This window comes from Echinops telfairi, unplaced genomic scaffold (genome assembly GCF_000313985.2).
Source record: "Echinops telfairi isolate 266 unplaced genomic scaffold, ASM31398v2 ScPeMD7_655;HRSCAF=1070, whole genome shotgun sequence".
NCBI lineage: Eukaryota > Metazoa > Chordata > Mammalia > Afrosoricida > Tenrecidae > Echinops > Echinops telfairi.
In genome coordinates this window covers 23570664-23575140 of record NW_022104553.1, presented here as the reverse complement: position 1 = coordinate 23575140, position 4477 = coordinate 23570664, and the positions used below count along the sequence as shown (strand labels likewise).

The 4477-nt window shown below is 47.2% G+C and overlaps 1 protein-coding gene across 1 annotated transcript in view; it reads left to right on the top strand.

The window, feature by feature from the left end:
• LOC123521916 (zinc finger protein 343-like) overlaps positions 1-4477 on the top strand; it is a 36911-nt gene that overhangs the window by 12884 nt on the left and 19550 nt on the right. The gene's annotated exons all lie outside the window — the stretch shown is intronic.

The window sequence follows — 4477 nt, the reverse complement described above, 5'->3', positions numbered from 1 at the left end:
CGAGTGTGGCCGGGGCTATTTCTGGAAGTCAGACCTGCTTCGCCACCAGAGGACCCACTCGGGGGAGAAGCCCGGCCCGGGCAAGGAGTGGCTGCAGGACTTGAACCAGACGTCAGTCTTCCTCCTCCATCAAGAGCCAAACCCCGGGGGAGACGCCATCTCGATGACAAGGTTGCTGAATCATTACTGAAATGCACTGTGCCGGGCCCAGCAACTGAGACACCGGATTCTAAAATGTGACCCTGCACAGCAGGACTCTGGAGAGTACCGACCCTGCATTTCTCCTCGTAGACTTAAGTGATTCTTTTTTGTCTTTCTTTGCCCTCCGCGTGACCTGAATTGGCATCCTGTGGCACGAGCTCGTATTGAGGGAACACACCGTGGCCACCTAGCTGGGTCTTCCTCAGCGATAGCTTCACCTCAGTGCCCCGATCTGTGGGCCTACAGCTCTTCCCTCCAGTGAACACTGGGACTGTTTCTCCCACGGAGGAATCACCTCCCACCCCGAGCCCAGGCAATTGAAGTCATGCATTTGTAGAGATCAAAAAGAAAAAGAAAGATTACTTGGTAAAAAAAAACTTGCTGTCGTCAAACTGATTTCGACTCATAGCGGCCCCATGGGACAGGGTAGAACTGCCCCGGTGGGTTTCTAAGACGAACTCTTCACAGGAACAGAAAGCCTCATCTTTCTCCCAGGGAGCAGGCTAGTGGTTTCAAACTGCTGACCTTGCGCTTAGCAGCCCAACGCATAACCCACTACACCCCCGGGCCCCCTGATCATCAGGTAAGTAGATGTGAACAATCTCTAGTCTGTGCAATTGTGCCAAGATCTCACATACAAGATTGGAATTAAAAAGTAATGGAATTTCTTCACAAACTTTTTGAAGCCCCTCATAAGTAGTCAGAGGTGTCAAAAGTGGCCAGGATCAAGGAGCTTGTGAGGAGTTGGGGCTAAGACTAAGACGGAGCTTTTGAAGTGTGGGGGCCAAGACTACCATAGGTGCGTTAGAAAGTGCGGGGGCCACATCGGACCCCCTCTGGCTTCCCTATAGGCACAAGGCAGGGGTCAGACATGCCTTCATACTCCATCCTTCTTTATCTATTGTGACAGCAACTGTTTCTTCCACAACACTCCACTGATATGCTGGGTTCAATAATTTGTTACAGGCAAGCCTCACAATTAAGGGTTTTTTTGGGGTAGTTACCGGTTACCAAAAGCCAGGATCGGGAAGCAATAAGGATACAGTCATTGGTCCACAGCAGCACGTCTCCTCAGCCGGCAACTGGATCTCCGGTCCTCAGCCCCTCAGGTCCCTTGGCTTCTGCCCTCCTGAACCAGGAAGCCCATCTGTCACTCACTCACAGACCCATAGTATTGGCCCTGCACCTCTTGCTCTTGAAGTTGCCATTCCCAGCATATTAACGATAGGACTCTGATTCCTAATGGCCAGTCCAGTCTGTTTTAGGTCATTCACACCGAGGACATCAATCTTCATGCGCCTCATTTCATTCTTGATGACTTCCAAAATTTCCTAGATTCCTACTCGGTACATTTCTAGTTCCAATTATTAACAGATGTTTGCAACTGTATCTTCTTTTTTTATAGCCCTACCCAATTATTTGATGGTTACAGAGACATGGGCGGAAGAGATTTTACTCCCATCATAATAGTTGCCTGGCATTCAAAGTTTTCTACTTGGGAAAAAGACAAATAATCACATCTCTGTTCCAAATGGCAGACCTTTCAGATGCATCATGAATAATTATCTTTATTTGGGGAGTAATCCCAAGAAAAACTAAAATGACGAATCTTTTTAATATTGCATGGCCACAATATTCATTAGGGCAAGGGGCAAAATGGCCTTTGGGTGGCTATTTAATTTACTCTAAAGTCTACTGTCTTATAATTTGATTTGTACCCAGGAAGGGAAATGTTAGGAGAAAACATGTAGAACCTTTCATGACTCTGAATACATACATTTTAAGAAACGGGAGTTCTCCACGTTTATGGTATATGGTATTTTGTTTTAAATTGGATATAATTTTCTGTATCACTTTATTCTTGTGCCACACAATCACATGACTAGAAATTAGGTCGTTGGATTTTATCTACTGGTTTTCATTATATTTGCTGTCTTAATACTGTTGCATACCTTTAAGGCAGCGGTTCTCAACCTGTGGGTCTCGACCCCTTTGGGAATCAAACCACCCTTTCACAGGGGTCGTCCAATTCATAACAGTAGCAAAATGACAGTGATGAAGTAGCAACGAAAATAATTTTATAGTTGGGGGTCACCACAGCATGAGGACCTGTATGAAAGGGTTGGGGCATTAGGAAGGTTGAGATCCACTGCTTTAAGGTGTGGACATAAAGCCATCCCTAAGTAGATGAAAGTAATTGGAGTTACTGCTCTGTGCTTTCTGCTTGGGCACTGATGTATCTGATTGGTTTTAAAATGATAGGCCTCTGTATTCGTGGTATTGATCCCTTTTAGAGAAATCAAGGCTGGACTAGCCCCTAGGAGTTGGATCGTAATTATGCCTAAATGCCCGAGTTGTTCATGACGCTATTTAGCTCCATTCTGCCCGCCCCCCCCACTTCTCTCGGATATTTCCCCTCGTGGTTCTGGTTGTTGCACATTGCTGCAGTGTCTCACCCAGTGGGCGGTGCTGTCCATTTCAAAATCCGAAGGTCAGGTAGGGGTGAACCAAATGCAGGGTCCGGAGCCGGAAACAAAGAATGGCTGAAAGTCACAGCAGGTCCTCTTGCTTCCATCGAGGTGGTCAAGAAGAGGCCTGGCTTTCCAGGTGAGTGACGAGCGGGTTTATGGACTTGCTCGGTGGCACCATGATCTATCCGAGGAGAACACTGAGTGTAGCCCGGATGGCGCCTGGTGCTAAGGTAGACTGTGGCCCGATTCACACTGTCTGTTAAGGTCTTAAACTCATCCTATTCCTGTACGTTAGTAGAAAATGCCCTCCAAAGTGGGCCGGTAGCCACAGGCCTATGTAGTCCAGAATTAGATGACATTCTGGCCAGAAAGGCCTTATCAGTTGACAGTAACTCAGTTCTTTCCATTCCCTAGCCAAGTCTCACTCCTCCTTAACAGCCTCTACTTACTTGATGGGGAGTCGCTGGTCGAGTGCGTACCATTAAAGTTATACCTGCCACTCTGGGAAGAATAGCTGGTGGCATTGCCAATGCTTCCAGTTATTAACATAATTAATTAAATGTGTGGAAAAAAATGTTCCTAAACTGTGAAAAAATAAATGTGCTTGCTGAAGGCATTCCCTATCATAGCAGCGCTAAATCGCTGAGACAGTTATGTGTCGGCGTACGATACATTGCAGGGTCTTCCTGGCTTTCCTCTCTCTGCAACATTGAAACAGGATGGGTGTTAATTCTCTAAACGTTTGGCAGGGTTCCCAGTGAAGCCCTGCGGTCGAGGGCTTTTTATTTGCAGGTATTTGATCACTGATAGAGGTATGTACAGACACACACAAGGGATTTAAATCAAGAGAGTGGCTCACACAGCTTTAGAAGCCGGTAAACCCATACCAGTTCAAGCTAGAGGGTTTTCCTGACTTGTGTCGTGAGGGTGGAGGAACCAGGAAGCAGAAAGACAAATCAGGGTGCTGGATCTCAGCAGGTCAGGCTGGTGGCTGCAGAGTCAAATAACTGCAAGGTCAGCAGGTCAGATGGCAGGCTCTGATGGCTCCCAGGTTGGCAGGCAATATGGCAGCCTATTGGCTCAAGTTCACAGAACAGGAGGTCTGTGAGCCAGCCTACCCAGAAAGGGGCTGTGGTTCCCACAGCCCGACAGTCAACCTATATAGGAACTCCATCCCCCATCTCACTCCCAACGGCATCGGGACTGTGACCTGATTCAGTGAGTTGGGCTCACCCGTCATCTCTAACTATGACAGCAGGTCCTGTCATGGATTTGATCACATGGTGGTAGATGACACCATGGAGGAGGCCTCAACTGCTAAACTAAGAATCATCCAATCAACTTGACACAAAAACTAATTCTCACAGGGAGTTTCCCTGCCGCTAACCATTTCAGGAAAAAAATCCCTCTCAGGTACTTTCTTTGGCCATATAATTATTTGCTTCCCTGTGCAAACTTTTGACCCACTTGGACACCCATCTCCCTCCTATGTTATCAGGTGCAGACGAGTAGATTCTAACTCACAGTGACCCTGTGCACAACAGAGGGGACCCTGCCTGGTCCTGCACCGTCTTTACATTGTTTCTGTGTTTGAACCCATTGTGGCAGCCACTGGGCCAATCCATCGGTATTTATCTGCTACTTTTGCTAATTCACCGCAATGGCCACACAGAGAACTCATAGACACCACTCAGGATTATGGGGTTTCCCAGGAAGTACCAGGTTACCATTCAGGATCAGAAATGACTTTTCAATCAAGATGACCTCTTTTCAGCATTGTCTGCAGGGGGCTCTACTGGCCGATA